The sequence below is a fragment of the Balaenoptera acutorostrata genome, chromosome 3, assembly GCF_949987535.1.
Source record: "Balaenoptera acutorostrata chromosome 3, mBalAcu1.1, whole genome shotgun sequence".
NCBI classification, from domain to species: Eukaryota; Metazoa; Chordata; class Mammalia; order Artiodactyla; family Balaenopteridae; genus Balaenoptera; species Balaenoptera acutorostrata.
The window spans coordinates 179,395,801-179,423,529 of record NC_080066.1 but is presented as its reverse complement, the minus strand read 5'-3'; the positions used below and the strand labels follow the sequence as shown (position 1 = coordinate 179,423,529).

The window sequence follows — 27,729 nt, the reverse complement described above, 5'->3', positions numbered from 1 at the left end:
TCTTAAATTAATCATAACTCTCGTTATAGGACTTATTCTCATCACTGGTCCATGATTTTTTTCCCATTAGATATTTAATTATTTGTGCAAACATTTTGCCCTTTTCTTAACAAAATAAACGATCAGTAACCCACCATCAATCCATAATAACAACATTCAATCTTGGGCATACTTGTCCATTTGCTCCCTGCTGAAAGAGGTAAAACCTTGATATATTTATTTTCCTAGACCTCAGTGCTTCAGAAATATTTGAAAACATACTCTCATAATTGAACAGTGTATGGCTTTCCTTGTCTTTATTCATTCCTTCATGTCTTTCTTTACTCACGCATTGTTTCATTTATAATAAAAAAATCCATAGGGAAGGTGGGAGGGAGATGGAAGAGGGAGGTGAAATGGGGATATATGTGTATGTATAGCTGATTCACTTTGTTATACAGCAGAAACTAACACACCATTGTAAAGCAATTATACTCCAAAAGAGATGTTTAAAAACAAAAATCCATACCCACGGAACACGTAGCCCAAGAACAGGATCCTGAATATTCCTTTCTTATGCCACAAGCACACTTACCATAGAGTGGATAACTAGATCTCTTCTTATAACGACCTCAGAGCTATAGAGTTTAATCAGAATCCTTAATTCCGACACCCCAAGACACTCATCATGGATCCAGACTTTGCATTTTTTGTCTTCTTCATTCATATCTTCCCTTCTGGATCATTTTTACATGCATAAATTATAATACAATCAATATCCATGAATTATAAATGCCAAGAACAGGATGAGTGATTGTTACTAAGGAAGGTCTGTTCACACTTGTCCCACAGAACTAATACATTTAATATCTTCTTTCAATGCACCTCTGTGTTGCATGTACGGATTAATCAACAGTTGTGCTTCATAGCAATGCCATATTGATAAAAGATTTTTGCTTGTCTCTTTACCTAATTTGTCCATATTGTAAAGATGGTAGAATAAAAACTATGAACCACCATCTTCCCTCACAACTAAAACAATGTAATTTTCTTCCTATGTTCTCCATCCTCAACATGTAAATGACCTTGATCTTCAACAAGGAATGAATTTCTAAATATATTTGGGGGTCAAACTAAAATGGGATATTACGTGGCCCTAAAAATGATTAATCACGAACCTTGGTTCATAACATTCCCATTCCTGGTCGATGTTTGGTGTTCTTTAATTTTATTTATATATATAAAACCAGTTTTTAAAAAATAACTCCTTAAAAATCCATGAACAAACTCCCCAAATTAAGAACATGAACTTTAACAGTTATTTATATTGGTCTCTGTGCTCTTTACTGACAAAGGCAACAGCTAAAATATTCGCCATTAGAAAATGATTGAGTTGGCTGTGGTATGTTCATTCAGTAAAGGAAAAAGCCAATTCTAAATAGTCTATATTAGATGTTTTTAAATGGATGTGAGCTCTGCACTGCCAGATTAATCATAAACTTGGATCATATCACATTCTCATTATTGGTGCAAAAGCTGCAATCCTTTTTAATTTATCAACTTATTCTGTTTTTAATTTTAAGCTATGTAGTAACAAGCATCACTGAATCCAACACCTAACTCAAGAATAAGGCTTTTAAACATTACGGTGCATGGCTCTATACTCCCTGCTCTTAGTTAATAACCTACTAATTATTTTCACGAACTTTGTGCAGAATTGGATAAATTTTAAATCTAGCATCGGGGCACATTCTCACAAATAATCCTAGCTTTATCTTACTTTATGACTTTACAAATCCTTTCATTTATTTATTTAATTTTCAATGGAATAATCTGACCAGGATTAGTCATTAACCTTACTTCACATCACATGCTCTATATTTGTTCATAGTCTGCCCTTTTTTAAATAATCATTTGAGATACAGTCATATTAATTCAATAACTTATAACCATAAATAATTACTTGAGAATCTATACTTGAACACCAAAAATGCTAACAATTGCCCACAGGCTGATTACCCACAGAAATACATGACTAGATCATCCTCCCACCAACCCAGAATGCCAACATGGACACTCATGTGTAACCTGTTTTGTCTTCATTCACTTACACATTTATTCATTTATTCATTCATGCATTCATTGATTCATTTACATCAATACACACCATAACCAGGAACCACTAAGACCTAAGAACAGATCCCCAATTGGCTCTGAACTCTATTCCCTTAGAGGGAAAAACTAAGTCTTTTTCTAATGGACCTCAGAGTTAGGGTTTAATCAAAATTCTTGATTCATATACCCCAGAACTCTCATCATTGATCCAAGCTCTTGTTTATGGATTGTTTATGCATTCATTATTTACTGATTATTTCATTCATGGTTTCATTGATTTAAAAAAAAAATAATTCCCATGAATCACAAAAACCCAAGAGTAAGATCTTTGAATATTGCAGAGAGCTGTTTACAGCTATTTATTCCCCACAGAGCTAGCAAATGAGATCTATTTTTAATTGGCTCTCAGTGTTTCACATATAGATTAATCAATAACCTTGCTTCATGCCCATCCCATGTGTTTTACTACTCTCTGCTTGCTCATCTTTCATTTAATTTCTTCATATTTTAAAAGTACTACAATGAACCTACTACCTACCCCACAACTAGAGCACTGACAATACTTTCTATCTTCCTAGGTGCCCCCTCCTCCATGATTTAACAACCTAGACTGTTATCAACTGAGAAATATTCTTAAAATGTTGTGCAAAAATAAAATGCAATATTAAGCAACTGTGAAAATGAATGCAAAACCCTCCAACTTTGTTTTTAACGGATCTCAGTTTCACTAAAATGGATCAGTCTTAACCCATGGTTCATTACACCTTCTCAGCAGTGGTCCATATGTGACATCTTTTGATTTTATGTCTGCAGTAGCCACTCATTCCTTTGAAACAATTCCATGGACCACATGAATTACCTTCAAACCAAGAACACAAACTTTTTTACTTACATGAGTCCCTTTGCTTTTTATCCACAGAAGTGACAGCCGAGATCTTCATCACTGGTAATGAATAAATCAGATTGGGGTATATTGAATCTGTGCAGTAAAAAACAGATTTTAGAAAATTGAAGAGGCAGTGTAGATTTTTTTTTAAGAGACCTTAGTCTTTCTGTAACAGATTTATCATAAAACCCTGTTTTCATCACACTCAATTAACCCAAGAATTGCCCTCTTTTTATTTTTTTTTAATTATTAATGTACATAATATGATGACAACTGCTAAATTTACATCCTAGTAAAATAATTAAGAACTATGCCTGTTCCAAATTATTTCTATTAAACCTTACTCACATAGGTAAGAGCCCATATTACCTTCTTTATAGGTCTTCCTTGATTAGAATGAGGTAAATTTACATCACTGTCGCTTGATATATTCTCACCATGCTTGACCCTACTTTATGACTTTATTCATATATTTGTTTATTTTTTATTTATTTATTCATGGAATAACTTGTTCATTTTTTCAAAGCAAATGCAAAATGGTCCAAATTACTTTTATAGGTAACTATCTCTATGGCTCTTTACCCAAAGTGGGCATAGCCCAGTCCCCTTTTATTTATATGCACGGCAGAAGAGTACAGTGAGATTAATAAACTATCTTTAATGACACAATATCCTCATTGGTCCATGTTTGCCCTCTTTTAAATAACCTCAAAAAATAAATAAATAAATAAATAAATAAATAAATAACCTCTTCCTTCATTCACTAACAATAATATCACTTACATACCCCAGGTAAGAGTCCTAAATAACACTAACATCTGCCCATAAACTCAATACCCACAGACTTCCCCGGTGGCACAGTGGTTAAGAATCCGCCTGCCAATGCAAGGGACACAGTTTCGAGCCCTGGTCCGGGAAGATCCCACATGCTGCAGAGCAACTAAGCCCATGCACCACAAATACTGAGCTCACGTGCCACAACTACTGAAGCTCGCGCACCTAGAGTCCATGCTCCACAACAAGAGAAGCCAACGCAATGAGAAGCACACACACCGCAACGAAGAGTAGCCCCACTCGCCACAACTAGAGAAAGCCGGCGCGCAGCAATGAAGACCCAATGCAGTCATAAATAAATAAATTTATAAAAACTCAATACCCACAGAATAACAACTAGATGTGTTTTTCAAAAATGATACTGGTTGAGACAAACTGATTTAATCATAACTCCTCTCATGTCATGAATTCTTAATATTGGCCCATGCTTGATCTTCTTTAATTAGGTAGTTCTGTAATCGATTATTACGTTTCCCTTTTCCCCCCTTTCTTAATAAAATTAACAACCACCAACCCAGAAACAACACTGACTCTTACATAGAGTTGCCCATAGGTTCCTGATCAACATGTTAAATGCCTTGGACCCTTCATTTATTAGAACTCAATTCCTCAGAAATGTTTTAAGAATAATCTGTATTTCATTAGATACTCTCACTGTTGGTGGTTATCTTGCCCTCTTTGTCTTCATTAAATAATACATTTATTTATTTACTCATTACTGATTCACTAATAAAAGGATCTATACCTAAGATCTATCAAAGCTAAGAGCAAGATGCCTGTATTCCTAACTTCAGCTACAAGTTCATGTCCCACCAAAGCAGGAAATTAGGTTTGTTTTTATAATGGACCTCAGAATTATGGGGTTTAATCAAAATCCTTGGTTTGGACACCTCAGAGTACTCATTAATGATCTAGGCTAGGGACTTTTTTCTTTATTCATTTATACATTTGTTTATTAATTCATTCATTGATTGACTAATAATTAATCAATATCCATTAATCACCACAAAGCAAGAATAAGATCTAAGAACATTACTACCTTCTGGTTTTTGCTCATTTCTCTCAGAACTAATACCCTCTTTCTACAATGGACCCCACTGTAGTACATATGGATCAATCGACAGTCTTCATGCAAACCCAAACTCATCATGGCCATTCTTGGTCTTTTAATCTTTCTTTAATTTGTTCAAATTTTAAATGTGCAACAAAACAATCCAGGAACATCTCATTTTACTTCACTAACAATTTTCCATCTTTCCTTGTGTTTTGCTTCTCGATAGATTAGAAACCTAAATCTTTACCCTGACGGAATGTGTAAATCAATAGTGGTAAATAAATAAATAAAGCAAAATAGTAAACAACTGTAAAATGAATGAAGCACCCTCTTTTATCTTTTTTTTTTTTTAAATGGACCTCACTTGTTCAATCTTAGGTTAATCTGGGACTTCCCTGGCAGGCCAGTGGTTAAGACTCCGAGCTTCCCACGTGGGGGGCATGGGTTCGATCCCCGGTCAGATAACTAAGATGCCACATGCCACAGGGCATGGCCAATTTTAATTAATTTTAAAAATTGAAGAAGAAACAAAGTTGGGTTAATCTAAAATTTTGTTTCATGGCACATTTTGCCAGTGCTCATTCTTGACCCTTTTTATGTATTTATCTATTTGCTTATCTATCATTTAATTTGATTAGTCATGGATTAATTTAATCATATGTCTGTCGTTAATTAACAAGAGTAAATCCAAGCTCATATAACTCAGTATCATAAAAACAAACAACCCAATCAAAAAATGGGCAGAAGACATCAATAGACATGTTTCCAATGAAGACATACAGATGGCCAATAGGCATATGAAAAGATGCTCATGACGCTATTAGAGAAATGCAAATCAAAACCACAATGAGGTATCACCTGTCAGAATAGCTATTATCAAAAAGTCTACAAAAACAAATGTTAGAGAGGAGGTGATGGGATTGCAAACTGGTGCAGCCACTATGGAAAACAGTATGAAGATTCCTTAAAAAACTAAAAATATAACTACCATATCATCCAACAGTTCCACTCCTGAGATATATCTGGAAAAAATGAAAACACTAACTGAAAAAGATACATGCACCCCAGTGTTCATAGCGGCCCTATTTACAATGGCCAAGACATGGAAGCAACCCAAGTGCCCATTAAGAGACACATGGATAAACAAAATTATACACACACACACACACACACACACACACACACACACACATATACACACAATGGAATATTACTCAACAATAAAAAAGAATGAATTTCTGCCATTTGCAACAACGTGGATGGACCTAGAGAATAATATGCTTAGTGAAATATGTCAGATATAGAAAGACAAATACTATATAACTTATGTGTGGAATCTAAAAAATAATACAAATGAATGCATATGCAAAACAGAAACAGATAATAGAAAACAAACTTGTGGATATATTGTATAGCACAGGGAATTATACCCATTATCTTGTAATAATTTATAATGGAGTATAATCTGCAAAAATACTGAATGCTGTACAGCTAAAAATAATATAGTAAATCAACTATACTTAATTTAAAAACTAGTAAGCCCACAAGCAGCCCAAACTGAAACATTATAACATGAATTTATCTGTGAACCTTAAACAAACAGGTTGGAGCCTAGACTTCATATTCTTTACAAGGACACCAGCAATGAAGAATGTACTTGCTTTATAACTTAAAAGTGTTCATCACTGGTCCATGATTTGCCCCCTTTTAAATAACTGACTGTGACATAAATTTATTCATTCATTCCCTTACAATCCATAGCTTGGAATCCAAAGAAACTGATCACAAACTCTGAATAAAACTAATATCTGTCAACCTGTTCATTTCCTACAGAGATAACAAACTAGATCTTCATTGTTGTTTAATGAACTCAATGAATAAACTGGATTAATCATAATTCTTATCATCTGACACAATCTCAACACTGGCCCTCTTTAATTTTCTTATTTATGTAAATATCTTCTCTTTTCAAAAAAATGAATGTCAGTGCCTTTTTTAATGGACTTTAGTGCTTCACAAACATATTAGTAATATTTCTTGCATCATTGGTCCATGCTTTGCCCTCTTTTTTCATTCATTTATACACTTGTTTAACTTATGCATTGATTCACTTAAACAGTAATAACATAATCAATACTTGGGAGACTCAAAGTCTAAGATTAAGACCTAGCGAACTTCCTAATCACTGACTAGAGGCTCATTTCCCACAGAGCTGAGACTGGATTTTTTTTGCTGTGGATATCAATGGTGCCAAAAGGATTGACCAACACCATTATCACTATGCTGCCTTTATTTGACACTTGTCATGCTCGACCCTCTTCTATTTAGTTGGTTATTTAATCAGCTATTTGTCCATGTAGGTCATTTTCTTTAAAAAAAATAATAAATTAATTTAAAAATTTAAGACTAGCAACACACCACCAATCCAATACAACAGCATTGATTACTACACACATCTGTTCATATGTTCATTAGCCAGACGGATTAACCACTTTACATTGTTTTTATGGGCTTTAGTGCTTTATTTAAAATAATCCTTGTGTCAATATACACTTTAATATTTAGTGTGTGCTTTTTCCCATTTTTCTCATTCATTTATCCATTTTTCATTAATTGGTCCATTAGTTGACTAATAATAACACAATCAATACCCATGGGTCAGAAAAACATAAAGGAAAAGATCCTTGAGTATCCCTATCATTAGTCTATAGCAGTGCTGGCCAATAAAAATATAATGCAAGCCTCCCATATATTTTAAGTTTTCTAGAATCTATATTTTTAAAAAGAAACAGGTGAAATCAATTATAACTGTATATTTTATTTAACCCAATAGATCTAAAATACTATCATTTCAACAAGTAATCAGTATAAATAACTTATTAAAGAAATATTTTACGGGCTTCCCTGGTGGCGTAGTGGTTAAGAATCCACCTGCCAATGTAGGGGACACGGGTTCGTGCCCTAGTCCAGGAAGATCCCCCATGCCACGGAGCAGCTAAGCCCATGCGCCACAACTACTGAGCTTGAGCTCTAGAGCCCGCGAGCCACAACTACTGAAGCCTGCACGCCTAGACAACTAGAGAAAGCCCACGCACAGCAACAAAGACCCAACGCAGCCAAAAATAATAAATAATTTTTTAAAAAATAATAAAATATATATATATTTTACACTTTTTGGTACTGACTTTTCTGAATTTGGTGTGTATTTTCCACATAGGTCACATCTCAATTCAGTCTAGCCAGGTGCTCAGTACCCACCTGTGGCTAGTGGTCATTGTATTGAACGGCACTTGTCCATAGGCTAATTTCCCACAGAAATAGTACACTAGATGTCTTTCTATAATGATCAATAACGTATGAATCAATCAACATTCTTGCTACATAGCAATCCCCCACTCATCATTGGCCTGTTCTTAGCCCTCTTACTTTTAATTTGTCTATATTTCAAAGATGACACAGCGAACCCTTCTGAGCCTACCATCTTCTTCCACAATAGAACACTGATAATATCTCTCCACCTTCCTATGTGCTACCCTCTCAACCAGTTATCAGCATAGATCTTTGTCAGTGGGGAATGTCTAAGTCAAAGTCACAGTGGGTATAACATGAGTATGGAATAGTAAAATGCCAATAACATAAATTAAATGGCCTTGATGTATTTATTTTTCTTTTTTTAATTACTTATTTATTTATTTATGGCTGCGGTGGGTCTTCGTTTCTGTGCGAGGGCTTTCTCTAGTTGCGGCAAGCGGGGGCCACTCCTCATCGCGGCGCACGGGCCTCTCACTATCGCGGCCTCTCTTGTTGCGGAGCACAGGCTCCAGACGCGCAGGCTCAGTAGTTGTGGCTCATGGGCCTAGTTGCTCCGCGGCATGTGGGATCTTCCCAGACCAGGGCTCGAACCCGTGTCCGCTGCATTGGCAGGCAGATTCTCAACCACTGCGCCACCAGGGAAGCCCCGGCCTTGGTGTATTTTTAATGGAATTAAGTTGTGTTGGATTAGATTCATCATGATTCTTGGTTCATATCACACTCTAAACGCTGGTTCATGCGTGGTCTACTGTTCTATTAACAAGTGATGAATGAAGCCATTTGTTTCTTTTAAGTAATACAGTCAACACCCATGAGCAAACCATCCAAACCAAGAACAAGGACTCTGGCTGTCACTTACATGGGCCTCCATGCTCCTTACCCACAGAGGTAAGCCCTTCATCAGTTAAGGATGGCTGATCAGCTCTAGTGCGTTCATTCTGTAGAACAGAAATCAGGCATAAAAAAGAGTGAACAGTATTCAATGTAAACTTTTTAAATGAATGTTAGTTGTGAAATACTGAATTAACCATAATCCTTGCCTTGTGCTTGGCCCTCCTTCTCCCCTTTGACCACAAACAACACTCCATTTTTTAACTTAATTAATGACTCTCAACGTTTATGTCAATGAACATCATTGAACGGATCACCTACAAGAAGGATACGAATGGAGGCCATTACCAACATCCACCTTTGTTCTCCCTCCTATACAGGTGACAGCTGCAGGTAGGAGAGCTCACATCTTTTGCCCAGCAGAGTTGGAATGAACGGCTTTGTGCCTCCCATTTTCTCCCTTTGCAAGTGGGGGTGTTTCCAACACAGTATGTTTACCATGTGGGGACAGATAACCCGCCTCTGATTTATAAGTCTCTGAATTAAGAAGAGTCACATCCCAACCAGAAGTGAACCAAGATGCTCTGAACTACAAACTAAAGCACTGGTTTCATGGACTTCTGGGACGCTTTGAAGAGAGAATGATTGTATTTCATGTAGGAACATGAAGTAAATATTTCTCACCAGTTGGGAGAAATGGGGTAAGTTATGTCATTTTTCAGCAAATATTCCCTCTCCCTTCCCTATCCTCTATAGGAAGACTATCCTTCCCCACACCACTGATGCTGTGCTGTATGACTTGCATTGCCCAATGGAGTATGAGTGGATATGACTTAAACCATGTCAAAGCAAAGTCTTTAAATGTGCAGGGGTGGTTTTGCTTGCCCTCTGGAGCTTCAAGCTTTTACTGTGAGAAGAGCATGGCCCAGACACTACAACTCCTTTATCTAAGAACGTTGAAAAAGAAGGCAAGTTGGGCAGATGTGAACCCAACCCACAGCCTGGAGCACAACTGCTGTGAGATACACACAGACCCATATGTGAGAAATAAGTATTGTTATTGTTGTAATAATTGCTGTTTTCTAAGTCAGTGAAATTGTGGGTTACTTGTTATGCAGCACTGCCACAACAATGACTAACTCATACGTTTCCTTCCTCTTATGTTTAAGAATTTATCCATGTATTGGTTTTTTTTATAATATAGTCAATGAAATCACCATAAATGTACCATCAAACCTAAGAAAAACTATAATTTTTATCCATATCTATAATATATGTATATATAATATGTATGGATATAAAGGATAGGTAGATAAATCTTTGTAATTCTTACCCATAAATGGAGAGAAACAAAGACCTTTATAAAATGAGTTTCAGTTGTTCAGAAATGTATTAATATAAATATTTGGTTCATGATATACTTTCTTCATTGGTCCTTGCTTAGTCCTATATGTATATTGACAATTAGGTACATCTGTCTGTATGTTCCTCACCAAAAAATGTAAGAGATGTTTTATTTATGGACCACAGTTATTATTTATGTATTAATCACAAACGTTGGTACATGTCATACTGTCTTCCTTGCACCACACATGGACTCTCTATTATTTATTATTCATTTTTTGAAATAAATAATAATATAATGCATATCTGCAAAACCACTATTCAACTCACCAGCTACAACTTTGACAATAAATTTTTGATCTTCTCTCACCAAAATACATAGATCTTCAATATTACAGAAATGTTCACATAAACTATGGGGCACACATTCAAAGTAATACTTCATAGTTGATAAAATAAATGAATAAGCCTATGTCTATTTTTCATGAACCAAAGACTTTTTGCCAGTGAATCTCAGTTGTGCAGAACTGGATTAATAATAATCTTTTTCTCATGGTATATTCTCATCTCTGGCCCATAATCAACCCTCTTTATTAATTCATATATTTAAATTATTCATACCTAATATTCAAGAAACTCTCATTAACCAACCATCCAATGCAACTAATAGAGTAGCCATAATCCACATATGACTATTTAAATTCAAATTAATAAAAATAAAGTAAAATTAAAAATTCAGTCCCCCATGCACACTGGCCACATTTTAAGTGCTCAGTAGTCACATGTAACTAATGGCTACCATATTGAACAGAACAAATTACAGACCATGTCCATCAGTGCAGAAATTTCTATTGGACAGCACTAACATACATTCTTTACCCTTAGGTAATAATCTAGAACTCTTTCTAATGAAGCTAGAGGGGATTAATCATAATTCTTAATCATTGGTCTATGCTGATTCTCTCAGGTTTGAGTCGATTATTTCTAAAGGAGTTTTAATTAGCAACCATAGGGCTTCCCTGGTGGCGCGGTGGTTGAGAGTCTGCCTGCCGATGCAGGGCACGCGGGTTCGGGCCGTGGTCTGGGAGGATCCCGCGTGCTGCGGAGCGACTGGGCCCGTGAGCCACAATTGCTGGGCCTTTGCGTCTGGAGCCTGTGCTCCGCGGCGGGGGAGGCCGCGATGGTGAGAGGCTCGCGCGCCGCGATGGGGAGTGGCCCCCGCTTGCCGCGGCTGGAGAGGGCCCTCGCACAGAGGCGAAGACCCAACACAGCCAAAGACAAATAAATAAATTAATTAATTAATTAAAAAAAAATTAATTAGCAACCATAAACCCAGTCTCATACTCCACAGGTAGAACACTGACGTTATCTTTCATCTCCTTTTGTGCTCCTTGCTCAGTGAGTTAATAACCTAGATCTTTCTCCATGGAAGGATGTTTAAATAAACTAGGTACATATACACTGTGAAATACAAAATATCTGGTAAAAGGAATGAAACATACTATTTTTATGGCAGTCAAGAGCACAGAACTAAATTAACTGTAATCCTCTAATCTTTGGGTCATTCTCATCACCAGTCTCTGTTTTGGCTTCTTTGTACTTTATACATTTACTAATTTTTTTAGCACTGAAATTAACATGCAACACACCACCATGCAAAAACAGCAATAACGAATATCTGCTCCTTAACCAACACATACTTTAAATGGACCTGGAATGTACAGAATTAGAATAATTTTAATTCTGGAATAATGAAACATTATTGTTATCGGCCTCTCGTTTTATTCATTAATTTGTTCATTCATTCATTTACTTACTTATCAACACCCTTAAACCTCTTTCCAGCTGAAGATTTAAGAACGTCAACTATTACTTACATTTTCTTTACCTTATCCACCCAAATAAGAGTTAAAATTCTCATAAATGTTGCATGATTATATAAACTATGGTGTGTCCATTTCATGCAACAGAAAGCAACCGTTTAAAAGAATGAACAGCCTGGATCATTTTTAATGAGTCTCACTTGTGTAGAATTGAATTAATCAGCCTTAGTGTATGAAACATTATCCTCATTGGTCTGTGCTTTGCCCTTTTGAATTTTATTTATCCCTTTTAAAAGAATCCTAAAAGAACACCCATGAACCTTACCCAAAATATAATAACCTACCAATTCTTTTCATTTCTATGTGCATCTCTCACTGAGTTAACAGTCTAAACTTCACCCACAGGAAAGTGTTTATATAAACCGTAGTGTATAAATTAATAGTAGAATGCTATTAAAATACATGAAACAGTATAGAAATTTTTTTGTTGTTTTAACGTCCCTCAAATTTGCAGAATTGTGTAATCATAAGTCTTGGGTCATGATACATTGTCTTCATTAGTCCATGCTTGACCTCTTTGATTTTATTTATGCATGCATCCTTTTCTTTTTAATAAATCAGTAAACATACATGAGCACACCATTCACCCCAAGAATAAGAAAAAGTAACAATTATATTTATATAAACATATATTAATGTATAATGGAATCATACATATACATATATAAAATTAACATAATGATTCATATATAATCATTTGTTTTTATCTGCTCATTTACTACACAGAGAAGAGCCCAGTGATATTATTTTTTAATTTGCTGACAGTTATGCCAAATGAGATTCATCACCCGGCTTCATGACAGAGTCTCATCATTGGTCTATGCTTGGCCATCTTTGATTTTATTTGTGTCCATTCATGTTTAATAGCGCATACACACCCATCAACCAACCACCCAACCGTAAAACAACACTAACCATCACTTACGTTGGTTGGTCCATGGCTCATTTCCCACAGAAGTCACAGCCAAGATCTTCATCAAGAGAGTGTCATTAGACCCACTCTGGGGCCTCCATTCTGTGGAACACAAGGCAGATATTCAGAAGGATGAAACATCCTAGATATTTTCTAACGGCCGTCGGGGGGGGCAGCATAGTATTAATCACGTGACACAGTCTCATCATTGGCCCAAGCCTAGCTCTCATTGTACATATTTCTCCATTCAATAACTGTATTTATTACAATAAACATGTATGAATTCACCACCCTAATCGAAAACAAGAATAATGGCTATTACAAGCATCTGTCTCTATGCTTCTAATTCAGAAGAACCAGCCCAGATCTTCTTCCTAATGGACTCGGCTATGCAGAATTAAAGTAATAATCATCTTTGATTACAGATATAATCTCATCCTTGTTTCCTACTTGTCCTTTTTATTGTTTTTACTTATTTTTTGAAACACAATAACCACACAGGAGCTCAGCACTAACCCACAACAAAAACATCGATTAGTCCTTATAGACCAATGCCTCTTATCCAGAGAGGTAAGAGCTTTGGTTTTGTTGTTTTAAGTAGTCCACCATTGTCCATAAATGGATTAACCTTAAGCCATAAGCCATAAAACATGATCTTTGGTGGTCTGCTCTTGGCTCTCTTTCATTTTGTCATGTATTTTATTCTCATCTAATTCATTCTTAACAATATATCAAGAACACCTGAAGCCACCATTCAGCCCAAGACCAATGACTGTTCTATCTACCCGTTAATATGCTTCCTACCCACAGTCCCAACAGCCTAGAACCTATTGGGTGTTCGTATTATTATTTTTAATAACTACTGTTGGGTAGAACTAGATTACTTATAACACTTGTCTGAAAACACATTCTCATCAGTGGTGTAAGCTTGGCTCTCTTTAATTGGATCTGTGCATTCATTCATTTGTAACTATGCAGCGAACACCCATTAATCCCCGCTTATACCTGTCTACAGTGTCTTTCCCAAGAGCCAAGATCCTATCCAGCGGAGAAACCCCAGTGTGCCCATTCTATGGAACACAAATCCCCATGAAAAGGAAGAAAATTGCCCAGACCTTTTTTGCTCGTTAATGTCAGGTTAGCAGACCTGGATTCATCATCACCTTTTATGCAGAACACATTTTCACCATTGCGCTACTCAAGGCCGTTATGACAGTATTTCTTTATTCTTTTATTATTTTTAATAATAAAATGAAGGACCACAAACCACTCTATCTCTTTTTTCATGTCCCTCGGTTGTGGAGAATTCATCTCAATCCTTGGTTCGCAACCCGCTCTCATTCCTGCTCCTGACATGCCTCTCTTATTTTACCGATTATTAAAAGCAGTACAATAACCACGCACTGCCCCCACCTCCTGTGCTCCGCCCCCTTAGTCCCCTGCTGCCCTCTACCTTAAATAATCACTCTCAAGTCTCCTGTGTATCCTCCCCTTCCCCTTTTATATATGTACAATTTTATCACATATGTATTCTTAAAAAATATTTTCCATGGTTCAGTGGCTGGCTGGGCCTCTGCAGCGCCTTGTCAAGAGGGAGAATTAAATACATATGATTGACTTACAAGCACACCCAACAGGGGGGTGGTAGGAGGACTCGAACCCAGATCCTTGAACTCCACGTGCCCTCTTAATCTGTGCTCACAGCCGTGAGGCACTGTGGGCCAATGGTTAAAGCACATATGTTGGCATCACACCACCTGCCTCAAATCCAGCCTCAAATCCTGACTAGCTGGGCCACATCAGGAAAGTTAACCAACCTCTCTGTGCCTGTTTTCCCACCTGCAGTCACAGCCCTAGTCCCTAAGCAGAATCAGCTATTATTTTCATGCCAAAGTCAGCCAAGTGACCCCCCCCACTCCCAGCCCAGGCTCTGAGCCCATCCCCCAAATCTTTCTTCCCTCTGCAGCAGCTGTGGTGCTAGACAGACAGACAGACCAGGTTCCACCCCAGCAGGCACTCGTGAGCTGTGTAACTGCAGAGACGTGACCTGGCTTCTCTGCCTTGTGCCCCGACTTGTGTGACTGGTCGACTGAGGACAGCGACACCCTCGAGGGTCCAACGTGACGGTGCATTTGACTACCGACCGTTCCTCAAGCAGCTCCCACCCTGCGCTCACCCTGCCCTTCCCCCGCCCCACGCCGCCCACCCTGCGGGTCCAACGGCCCCCGATCTGATTAGAGAAACAAATGATCTCGATGCTCAGGCCAAGCTGAGTGTTTCGGAAAGGATGGGCCTCGGGCAGGAAATTGTTGGGATCTGTTCTTTTTGGACCCGGCATCAAAGCTTAAACAAGTGCCCTGGAAAACAGAAATCCAACTAAGGGATGCGCTTTGGAAAACTAAAATTCATTTCATGAAATGGGGCTGCCTTCGGGGGAGTCCCTGCCATGGGATTCTTGATGTTCACATTGTTTCCCAGAAACCAAAAAAACTGTGACCCTTACTGACAAGACATGGCCAGCTTCCTTCCTACCCTCCCAGACTGTCCTGGTGGGTGCCCAGCATGCTGGCCTCAGAGCAACTCTGAGGCATGAAAAATAAAAAATAAATGACAAGTTAAAACATACTTCCATTATGTAGATGTATATATAATGTAATATGTACATAAATATACCCACGTGGGGACTTACATAAGGGAGACGTAGAAAGACCCCTAGAGGCTGCGGAGCCCAACGCAGCCTCCTGCCTCTGCCTTGAGCCCACTGTGAGCCTCCAGCAAGGCCCTTCCCCGTGCTGAGCCTCAGGGGGCAGTGATCTCTCGGGCTTCCCTCCCTCCCAGGTGGTGTGAAAATGAAAAGCATAAAGTTGTGTAAGTCCCCTCAAAGTAGCAGAGGATCATTAATGCTGTACCTCCTGCCCTGGGCACGCAGAATTCACAGCATGCCTTCGCATACATTATCTCGTTTGATCCTCACAACAGTCCTGTGAAGAAGACATAATAATCAAAATTAGCCAATATTCACCGAATGAACACTCCACCAGGCACCACGCTGCCTGCTTTGCAGGCACTGACAATACTCTGGAACAATTCAACAGCATCTCTTTTTTTTTTTTTCCCCAAAAATACTTTTGAGCATGCATTTTGTGCCAGGTACAGGCCAGGGGAGACAGCAATGAATGAAACAGACAAAATCTGAGAGCTAACTTCCTTGTGGGTGGAGACAGGAACAGACAATATTCAAATTAAACAAGTACTATATACAGGATATAAGATGGTGATGAGAACTATGGAGAAAAAGAAAGCGGAAAAAAGGAGTGACAGAAAGCAACAAGAAGGCGAAAGTCTCACTGAGAAGGTGATATTTGAGCAAAGACATGATTAGCCCCATTTTACACATGAGAAAATGGAGGCTCAGAGAAGTTAAGCGACTTACAAGTGGTCACACAGGAAGATGCTGAGCAAGGCAGCCAGTGCGGGAAGCCTGGCCCCAGTGTCTCTTCCCCAGTTAGCCCCAATGCCTCATTTTTGTGGCATTTCTTGCTCTCTGATACCTGACACTCAGCCTACAATGTGAGCGTGTGAATGCATGTGTGGGCAAATAGGAGGGCTTGTCTCACCTCCCACACAAGCATCCCCAGGAGCACAGGGCGTCTCCAGGATGTACCGATAATCCTGAATGAATAAGTAAACTGTCTTGGAGGAGATGCAGTGGTGTCAGTTCCCACAGGACTTGCACGGATTCTGGGATCAGGTCATGCTGGGATCATCCGCCCAACGTGGCGCAGCAAGTCAGCAGAGATGCTAAACCCATCTCCTGTCACCTGGCTCTTAGGGCATCCAAATGCCCTCACCCCCCACCCCCAGTGCCATCCTCACGTGCAGTCACACGTCACCTAGGCTAAAGTTGCAAATGTTCTGCCCAGGAATGGGTGCAGGTCACCCAATCCTCATGCCCCACACGGTGTGAGACTCAACTAGAACTATGCTTTGTTCCAACTGGCCACCCTCAAAAGACCAAACAAGAAACATGTCTAATGTAGCTATTTTCTACCCCCCACCCCCCCCAAAAAAAAATGTAGGGAAAGAAGTTTGGTCAGAGCATATATGGGAAACTTGCCCACTGCTTCTAGAAGCCATGAAGTTGAACCAAGAGAATTGTAATTCTTCCTCTCGCCCTTCACCTACTCAGCTTCTTCTCAACTCCCATCCAACCTCATTAAAACTCTCAATACCCCCAAGAAAATCCCTTCAGAGGAGTTTCACCTATTCCAGGGCTTAATCTTTTATAAGACGGATCATGTCCAATTGGTGCGTATAGCTCTTGTTTCCATAACGAGAACTGAAATTGTCTAGTCTTCAATTTATATTTCTATTTCACTGACTCTCCTCTCCAAAGGCAAAGGCTCATACACCACTACGGGCACCTATTCAGCTGTCTGTAAAAAGTGGGTAATGATTCTTACCAGTCAGAGATATTAAATGCCATCTCAAGGAAAACAGTGATAACAAATATAATTTTAATTATAATGAAATATTTATTGCATCCTCACCAAAGGGAAAACATTGTTTCAAGCACTTTAAATGCTTGACTCATTTAATCTTCAAGTACCCATTGATAAGGTACTATTGGTATTTTCATATTACAACTGAGGAAACTGAGGCACAGAGGTTAAACACTTTGTCCAAACTCACAAAACTAGTAAATGGCAGAGCTGGGATTGAAATCTGAGCATCTTGGATGTGTGTAACATGGCTTAGCCCATAAGCAGATTATCGAAACATATCTGCTGAATTTAAGTCAGATCTTTGGGGACACTAGCTGAATTGCCCTCCAGTCCTCTGTCTGACTCCCTCTCTCCTTGCCTTGCAGCCTTTCGGGCTCTAGAGTCTACATCTGCTTCTCTGAGCATTCAGTCATAATCTGAGCTACCAGAAATTTAATTTGTAACTTGATAATTGTACTGCAGGAGGTCAGTGATATGTTTGATCCCTGCATGTGTGATAGTTACAAGTAGGATAAACTAGAGAAGGTGTTACTTGAGAAATAAATTTAAAGTCTGGGGGGTGGAAGGCCAGCTCCCTGACAGGCCAGGAAGGTGAGTCTGACATGGGTGAACCCCAAGGAGTGCAGACTTTTTCAGGCACAGTCACAGAGAAAAGAAAATGGGAAAAGGGTATGGGTTTGTTAGAAGAGTAGACTAGGGTTCAAATCCTGGTTCTGCACTCGCCCCCTACACGATGTGGGGCAAGGCACTTACCACTTCTAAACCTCAGTTTCCTTTTATTTTGATTGAGGATGGTAACTGCGGCCATGGAGGGTGGTCCTGATGATTTAGAGGACAGAAAACTATGCCGAGGAACTAGAAAAAGACTGAGCATGGGGTTGGGCTTAGGGCTTAGTCACCCAGGAGAGTCAGGGAGAAGGAGGCTGTCTTCTGTTTCTCAGTGCTTGTGAAAGCAGCTGGGAGTGAGAGCTGCAACTGAGCAGCTCTAGCACCAGAACTGGAACTTGGTCCCTATCAGCTGGCAGCCCACCTGTTGTCCCAGAGCCCCCTGAGCCAGTGAGTATGCTCAGAGGCAGCACAGCTTTACCAGCAAGCTCCCCTCAGAGGAAACCTCTCTTCACAAATCAAGTGAGCCTTCGATCTTGGTGAGAAACTGACTATTCTCTCCCATTCATCCATCCGTCCACCCTCTGTACTTTCATTCGTTCACCCATCTCACCAGCCTTCATCAGCCAGCCAGCCAGCCATCTCTCTACTTCTGCATCCTGATGCAGGCTTCCATCCATCCAACAGACCTAACATCCATCCTTCTGCCTTTCCATTATGCAGAGGAAACAGACAAACCTGGATTGGAACCCTGGGTCCTGCTTCCTAACTGACCTTGGACAAGTCACTAACCTCTCAAAGCCCTCTCATCTGTAAAATCAAGGGAAATCAGATGTAGCTGGGGCGAGGATTTCAAGAGAGAGTGGACATACCAGTGCCTGACCTGAGCAAATGATCATGAAATGATCATTCCCTCTGCGCCTGCAATCAGGCTGGGATTTACACAAAGAGAAAACTGCTGTATCTTGCATGACATATTGAGAAATGCTTTTCAGAAATTATCTGCAGTGTTTCAGTGGCATGCAACCCCTGTGGCACCCAGAGCTGGGCGGTGGCCAGAGCAGGTTGGGGTAGTGGTCCCTCCTGGACGCACAGCAGAGAGTGCCATCTAGTGGATTGGCAACCTGTGGGATCCCCAGTGGGCCCCCAGTGGCGGCAGCTGCTGTCTGCTGTCGGGCAGCGGAGTTGCGAGCCAGCTGGGAGGTCCCAGACCCCCGGACTGCAGGCTGCCATGTTGGGATGTGGTGCACGTACTGTCTTAATCTCTCAGGGGGCCTGGACTGCCAGGAGCCTTTTGTTTTGTGGACGATTGCCAACTCTGATTTGCCTACCCCAGCCCAAGTCCCCTTTAGAAGTCTCCAGGAAAAAAAAGAATAATCCTAGCAGCTACAGCTTGCTGAGTGTCTTTTATGTATTAGATACAGGGCTGGGGGCTTTATATGCATTATCTCTAATCCTCTAAATGACCCTAGCAGAGACCCAGAATTTGCCCCATCTTCTGTGAGAAAACTAAAGTTTGCTGAGGTTGAGTTACTCACTTAAGGAGAGACTAGATATTCAAACCCCTGGATTTGTAACTGCATTTACCTTCTATAATCCCAGTGCCCCCTGAAGGTGCAGGAAAGAATTTGGACACTGATTTGAACAAGCCAACTGTAAAGGAAATTTATGAGTCAATTGGGGCCTATTTGAATGCTGAATAGCTATTGGATGACATTAAGAAAATGCTGTTAATTTTTTAACTGTGATAATGGCATTGTGGTTATGTTTTCAAAACAGAAAAAGAGTCCTTCTTTTTTAGAGATACACACTGAAGAATGCTGGAGGAAAGGGTATGGTGTCTGGAATTTGCTTCAGAGTGGTCTGGGGGCAGGTGGGGGTAGTAGAAGGACAGTATGAGGTTTGGATAGAATGAGCGGGGCTGAGAGTTGACGGTGGCAGCAGTATGAAAAGTGTGTAAATTGCGATGAAAATATGTACCGTTTTCTCTACTTTTGTGTTGTTTGAAATTTCTCCTAATTAAAGGTTTTTAAAATCATCGTGTAAAAATAAAGTGCAGGAGCTGAGGAGGTAGGAGAGGGGAAGCCTTTTCAAAGGGCAAAGGGGCCCAGGGTCTAAGCTAAATCCTGGAGGGTGTTACGGAGCTGATTCAAAGGCAAAAAAATGCCTCAGAGTGGAAGGGGGGCGAGAAAGGGGCCTGGGTCAGTGGAAGGAAACCATTCTAAGTTGGGGAGATTAAGGAGAAAGTGCAAGGCTGCAGGGCACTGCAGAGCCAGACCCCCAACTGCTACCCCAGCCCCTACCTTCCAGACGATCCTGCTCCCCCCTAGACCCTCCAGCCCCTTCCCAGGCCCTCCTGTCTGCCCCGGGGCCTTCTGGTCCCTTTCCTAGGCCCTCCTGCCCCCTCCCTGGCCCCTCTCCCCCACTCCCCAGGTCCTCCTGGCCCCATGCAACCTCCTCTGGCTCTAAAAGGGCCTGCAGGAGCCTCCCTTCTGCAAGGCAGAGCTGGCCACCTGAAGACTCCTTCCCTGGGACCAGCTCAGCCAGGCTGGGAAGGATTCAGCTGTCCAGCTTGTCAGATGCTTTTATTTATTTTTTATTTTTTGGCTCTTTCTGGGAGGACAAGAGGTGGTGGTTTTTGACCTAAAACTGTGTGCCAAGCTGGCCTCACCATCCTCAGTCCCTCTCTGCCCCACCTAAGCCTCCCTCTTCTCTGTCAGTCACATCACTGGAAACTGACTCACGCTCGAGCCCAGGTCCACACCAATCTCCCCAAACCCCCGGGGCCCCTCACCCCTGCCCCCCGCCTCTCCCCTCTCCAGCCGTCCTGCAGCTGCCAGACTCTCCGCGCAGTCTGCTTCCTGGGCGCCTCTCCACCCTCTGCCCCTCCAGGAAATGCTCCCTCCCGCAGCCTTCCTTTCCCACTTTGGAAAGCCGGCCACCGGACAGCTCCCCGGGCCCTCCCGGCAGCCTGCTGCATTGCAGCTCGGCCCTCGGCGAGGGGCGCAGCCTGCAGTCACCCCCAAGGTAGGGTGGGTCACCCCCTCCTGGCTGCCCCCAGCCCAGGGCAGGGCCCGGCCCCCGCATGCATGCACGCATCGGGGCCACAATGGAAATCAAAATCGCCGCCGCAAAAGCAAAAAGCGCCGATCCCCGCTGTCTGTCTCCCCCTCCTCACTTTCCGGGCTTAAAAATGTGGCCCAGGCAGCCCCCTTGTGGCACTTGGGGGCGCCACAGACGCTCGGCTGGTGTCTGAAGAATTCAGACTGTCTGATTCCACTGCACCGTGAGTTGGCACAAATCTGAAGTGGCCCAACTCCTACCCAACGCAGAGCAGCCTCTCTGAGTTGGGGACATCAGCCCCCTCTCCTTTCTCCCTTCCACATCTCCCCTCTCTCCCTCCCGGATCTGGAACTCTCCTGTTGAACACTTCTCTGACAGGCAGACAGGTGTCCGGGGGGCGGTCACCATGGTAGGGGGCTGGAGGGAAGGTGCGGGACCGGAGCTTTCCCTGCAGTGACGATGGTTTTCATCTCCATCTCACTCGGATGGGGAAACCGAGGTGCAGGGGGGCCCATCGTCCTAGTCTGTGTCGGAGAAGGGGCAGGAGATCCTGCCCTGGAGAGTGAGCTCCAGCTTGGGCACTTGCCTGAGTGAGGGGCTGACCCTCTCAGCCAGCAGGCCCTCATTCTCGCCAAAGCTCGTCCTCCCCAGGAGGCGGCCCTGGTGGGCCCCCCGGATGTGCTCCCTCCCCTCCAACCCCCTGTCCACACAAACAAGCCCCAGCCCCCTCTATCTGCAAGCCGCCTGGAGGTGGGCAGGGCCCCCCCCGCATCAGGTTAATAATGCCATTTTCATAAGCCTCTGCCCATAGGTGCTACCACCTAATTTTGAATCTGCCCTTCAAACGGATTGGGCCACAGAGGAGCTGGGATCTCAAGCACCGCTGGGAGGTGCTTATAACTAATCAATCCATCCCCTGCCCACCCACACCCCCCAGCACTCAGCACAGCCTCGCTGAGCTGTCTTCAGCAGCAGGGTGTGGTGGGGAGCCTTGGAGGGACCGGGGTTCCATCCCAGCCCGGCCTCACACCAGCTGAGAGACAGTGAGTATGGGACTTTGTCTTTCCCTGCCTCAGTTTCTTCATCAATCAAATGGGGATTTTTTGAGGCTGGTGCTCAGAGTTCCTGCTGGGGTAAGTCCTAGGTAGACAGCCCGGCTCAGGGCTTGTCCCCTACAAGACAGGACTCCATGATCTCAGCTGCTTCATCCCCCCTTCATCACTTGATTTACAGCGACTTATCCCCTGTCTCTTTCCCCCCACCCCAGACTGAGCTTCGAGGACAAGAAGCCAGCCGATCGGCACTGCTCCGTGTCCAGCCTTCCACTCGGGTCTGGGCCCAGGAAGGTAGGTGCTCTGCGTTGGTTTGGAGAATGAGTGCCCGGAAGGATGACTGCATCCCACAGTCTGTGGGGTGCCTGGACTCCACTGGGCTTCTCTTCCCCAGACGCCCCCCGTCTAAGCCGGCTCTTCTAGGGAGCAGCCGGGAAAAATGTTCCTTTCTGCCTTACCCCAGGGTCCCCTCGTGCTGCTGTATAAATGCAAATTCTTGCTCTATTAAAGGCAGATGTGGGCTTGCACGTCTTTTCTGCCGCCTTCTGCATCTACTGTGAGCTCACAGGCCAGAGGCTTCCTCTGGCTGACTTGATTTGTGCGATGGAGCCGGCAGAGGGGTCTCTGCCTGGTGAGGTTCCTGTCTGTATTCGGAGCAGGGTCTCCAAAGGCCAGACTGTTTTCTTCCCTGCGACACTTGTTACACGCGTGCGTCCCTCCCCGGGTCCCACCGTCTACCCCACGAGCACTGATGAACTCTCTGATGTGTGTTGGGCTACTCTTATCTCATTTAGCCTCCCTTCGAGCCGGTGTGGGAGCCCCTCTCATCTCCACTTCACAGAGGAAAAACCGAGGCTCTGAAAAGAAAGGGGAATTGTGTGGTCTCCCAGCTAGAGAGCGGGGAGTGGAGCGTGGGAGCCCCCAGCCCCGCCGCGGGCGCCTGCCGCCACCGTTGCCGCCGCTGCGGGCTGACCAGGGCCGGCCCGGCCGCCAGTGGCTCCTGCGGAAAAGGCAGGGGGTTTGCATAGAGAGCGTTCTCCCTGGCAACTGGCAAAGGGGCCATAAAAAACCGAGAGGGCTCAGAAGCCGCTTAACAGATAGCTACAGAGCAGCTGGACCCGGGAGGGGAGACCCGCGCCCTCCCCTGGGCTCTCTGCAGAACAGCAGGGCAAAGGGCTCCGTCCCAGATGCGGGCGGGCAGGGGCAGAGCCGCCCCGGGACAGGTGTAGACGGCCGAGATCGGACGGGGCCAGGGGACCCCAAGCCTGATCCCACGGTGGATGGAGGGCTCGCTACCGAGCACGGAAAAGAGAGGACTGAGAAGGAGCTTGCTGCCTGCAAAGAGCCGAGGGCAGAGGGGACGAGGGGGCTGCGTCGGAGCCGCGGAGGCAGATGCAGAAAGCAGGGAGGGCTCGGCAAGGCAGCTCGGTGTGCGAGCCCCGAGCGGGCTGCTTGGGGAGAGAGGGAGCTCCCTGTTACGGGCGGCATCCGAGCAGAGAGAGGCAGGCCGGTACTTGGCCAGGAGGCTGCAGCACGGCTCCCTGCCCGGGCTGGCAGCCCGCACGTCTAGGCCTTCGAGAAGCTGCTGCAGCACTAGGTCCCGAGCGGGGCTGGCCACGGAGAAGGCAGGCTGGGGTCAGAGCAAGGATGCCCAGGCTCTCCCGTGTCCCCGGCCCCGAGCTCAGTGGCAAAGGCACCGAGATGGCCGGTGGAGCGCTTCTGTGTCGATGAGGCAGTGAGGGAGAGGAGCGGAGAGAATGGGGGTGAGTGCGGGGCCGGAGGGGGGAGGGGGGAGCTGTCCTGCAGCCAACTCCCCATCTCAAGGGCCGGCCCACCTGGAGTGGCCAAGTGCCCGCCCCGCTCCCAGGCCCAGAAAGGCTGGCCCGGGTCCTCTCTGGGGCAACAGGCTGGTGCACAGGGCTGGGGGGGAGCCTTCCTGGCTGGGGTGGGGGGGGACAGAAGGAAGGGGGGTGTGGTGAGTAGCGGGGCTGGCCCGGTCATGGGAAAACCAGGGCCCTTTCCTGAAGGCTGGGCCGCAGCCCCGGATTCGGCCGGCTGCTGGACCGTTACTTGGATGCTCCGGGGACTCGTGAAAGCCCCCTCACCCGGCGCCGGGGCCGAGGGGCCTGCATGTTGATGAATGCGGCCCACGCTGATGTCGGGCGCTGGCCCTCCAGGCCCATTCATGGGGGCTCGGTTCCCAGGAACTCTGGGTGGATGGGGCCTTTATCAGGGGACCCCCACTAGACGAGGCTCTGTTCTGCAGTTTCTAAAGGAGTTTTCTTGTCTTTGTTCCCAGTGCAGGCACTGAGCGCGCGCGCGCACACGTGTGTGTGTGTGTGTGTGTGTGTGTGTGTGTGTGTGAGTGTGTGAGAGAGAGAGAGAGAGAGACAGGCTGGCTGAGGGACCAGCCCGGGTTCCTTGTCTGAAATGACCAGGCTGCCCTCGCTCAGCCTCGGGGGCAGGGGTGCACCGCCACAGGGCAGAAAGATTCGGGTAAGACGACAAAGGCACCCAGGTACTCAGGGGTGGCACCCTTGTCACCACTGCCTAACTGCCCCACTCCTGACAGCCCAGTCTTCCCTGGGCGGGCGCTGTCTGCCAGCCTCGGGGTCCCGACAGCTGCTCTGACCCGCCGGGGGGGGGCAGCATCGTGCTGCAGGTGGAGAGTGGGGCTGGCTCCGCAGACAGACAGACAGACAGACTGCCCCACCGCCCGGCTCAGGAGCTGGGAGCAGCCCTGGGAGAAACTGTTTGCTTTCTCAGAGCCTCGGGGAGGTGGGGGTGGGAGGGGAGTGGGGGGGGGGGGGGCGAGGTTTGGTTGTTTTCCGTCGTTGCTGTTGTTTCAATCAATTAAAAGATGGCTTTGAAACTGTCGATGTGACAATGTTTGGTAAAGTATTTACAAGTGCGTCACAGCCTCTGCGGCATCACATGGAGGTGGGGCGGGGGGAGGGGGGATGCGGCAGAAGAAATCACGCACGTGGGAAATTTTGCAAATACCGGTTTCTGATCGGGGTAGCAGCAAAGGGTTCAAAAGAGCTTTGGTGTGGATTTGAAAAGTCACCTGCCCAAAACTCTAACGGGGCAGAGGCCATGGGGCAGCCTGGCTAGAGAGGGGGTTCCCACTAATGGTTCCTTTTGCCCCAGACACAAACAGAGCCTGGCATCCTCACCCAGGCACGAGGACATCAGGGACGGACAGGGCTCCACGCTAGAGGCACGGACAGCTCCACTAACAGCGCAGAGAAACACCCCGGGCTGAGACGTGTGTCTGACCAAGCCCACGCTCCAGAGTAAATAAACTGAAAATTTAGGAGAGAGGGGTCTTTGTGCTCGGTGGCCACGGAAGTTCACTTTTGTGTAAAAGGCAAGTCACGCTCCCACTAGGTAAGGCTGCATCGATGCACAGAAACCTCATTTAGGCTGGGCCCGGCCCAGGGAGCAGTTTCTGTGAAATTTAGGAGAAGTCAGGTTTAGCCAGAAGTTTTTCCAGGAATTATTAACCTCTGGAGACTGTAACCACTGTTTCTTCCAAACCGCCCTTGCCAAAGTCTATAAAATACGAGCCTAAAAAATCTGCCTGAAGAGCAGTCTGACATTTTATATATATTTATAAAAAAATAAAATAAACTATCGCCAAACTTTTTAGGAGAGCCCAATTAAAGCCGGCGGGGGGCAGCCCCTTCCCCAGCCCCCCAGGGTTCGAGGAAAGGCCCGCGTTTCCCTTGGGAGGGTGTCTGCGCTGGGGCGAGAGGAGCAGGGCAGTTCCTCCCTGGTCACTTGCCCTCTTGGCCTTGGTGTCTTCCCCTGTGGGTCTCTCTGCCCTGAAAAGGAGCTGCCTGTGTCTCTGGACGGAGGGTTAAGGACTTCGGACAGGACGAGATGGGAAAGGCTGCTGGTTTTTGCTGGGTACCGCATGCCGGCTACTGTGCAGCGTGATTTAATCGTGCTATTGTCTCACTCGGCCTCTCAATACTCTGTGTGGGCGATTATGATTCCTTCCTTTAATATCAGGAAACCGAGGCACAGAAATTCTTGGGAGATTTGCCAAAGACACACAGCTCTATGTCTGCCCTGTAGCCAGGTTTGTGCTCGAGATGGCTGCCCTCTTGGGGTGCTTCCTCCCCATCCCCAACCCCAGGGAAACAGAGGGGACCAAAACCCTGAACAGGCTGGCACTCCTGTTCTTCCCAGTAAGCAGGTCAAGTCCTCCGCCCCCAGGGGTGATGCAGACTTGGCGTCGCGGCCCCTCTACCCGGAAGCCTGCGCTCTTTCTAGAACATGACCGTGTCCCAAAGGTAGAAGCACCACTCTTAACCCTGTCCTCTCCCCGGGGCATCCCCATCACCCCAGCTGGTGGCCCTGCTGTCACATGCTACGTCACGGCTCCTTCTCGTGTTCCAGAACCCCCTTTTCTCTCTGGCAAGGAGCAGGTCACAAAAGATGCAATCAACCGTTTCCAGGATATAACTATGTTCTGAAAACCCATCATTGGCACTCCAACCCTGAGACGTAGCACCCCAACCCATGCACTCCAGGACACAGGGTTCCAGGGCCTGGGGGAGCCTGGCGTGTGCACCCAGGAGGGTGGGACAGAGCAGCTCGGGGCGGTGGGGATGCCAGCCTGGCCCCCCGGGTGTGCATCTGCAGTGTGACAGCGTTCTGAGGACTCACCCAGCGCCACCGAGCACACGGCTCAGTCCTCTGAAGCTGCCCATGGGCCCGGGGGAATATGAGGCGGTTTTCAGTTAGGGGAAGTCGGATCCAGGCAACATGGGAGCCAAGGGCACTGGAAAGGGACAAAGGAAAGGGGGTGATTAACACGCGGCCAGTCTCATGAATTCGAGAAAAATGTAAAACGTTCTCCTAGACGAGGCAAACATGTCAATGAGTCATCACGATTCCACAGACTATGCTTTGCTGAACTTTAGCATGAGGTGTTGGGGGGCAGGGGCACCTCTAAATTTGGGTTCACCCTAGGGGACATTTCGAGCCTTGTCTTAAGCACCGAGAAGCTGGCTGGGACGGCTTGGCCGGAGCCCTGAAGGGTAAAAGGCAGGGCACACGCAGAGAGGAGAAGGTAGCTGGTAGGGGCTGCCGTGTGCCTAGCACACGTGTGTGTGTGCATGTGTGTGTGTGTGTGTGTGTGTGTGTGTGTATGCATGGGGAGGGGGCACGAGGCTGGGGAGCTTCCAGCCAGACCCTGAAGGGTCTTACATGCCAGGCTAAGGCTCTTGGACCACGTCCCAGACACTCCGGGAAGTCAGATGGAGGATTTAAAGCAAGACAGCAACAAGGTCAAAATGGCATGTTAGAAAGATCACTCAGTGAAAATAAACTTTGCTGCAA

General features: G+C 44.8%; 1 long non-coding RNA gene and 1 other non-coding gene across 2 annotated transcripts; both read right to left on the bottom strand.

The window, feature by feature from the left end:
- Positions 1-2,235: 2,235 nt before the first annotated feature.
- Positions 2,236-2,305, bottom strand: LOC114237282 (small nucleolar RNA SNORD113/SNORD114 family). The gene has a single exon (XR_003622978.1). It is a non-coding gene; the product is annotated as a small nucleolar RNA SNORD113/SNORD114 family (small nucleolar RNA).
- A 6,739-nt stretch (positions 2,306-9,044) lies between these two features.
- LOC103009417 (uncharacterized) lies at positions 9,045-27,131 on the bottom strand. Its single transcript, XR_450696.2, has 4 exons — positions 27,055-27,131; positions 16,061-16,132; positions 13,164-13,253; positions 9,045-9,118 (listed from the first exon to the last, which is right to left on the bottom strand). It is a non-coding gene; the product is annotated as an uncharacterized LOC103009417 (long non-coding RNA).
- Between the last annotated feature and the right edge of the window lie 598 nt (positions 27,132-27,729).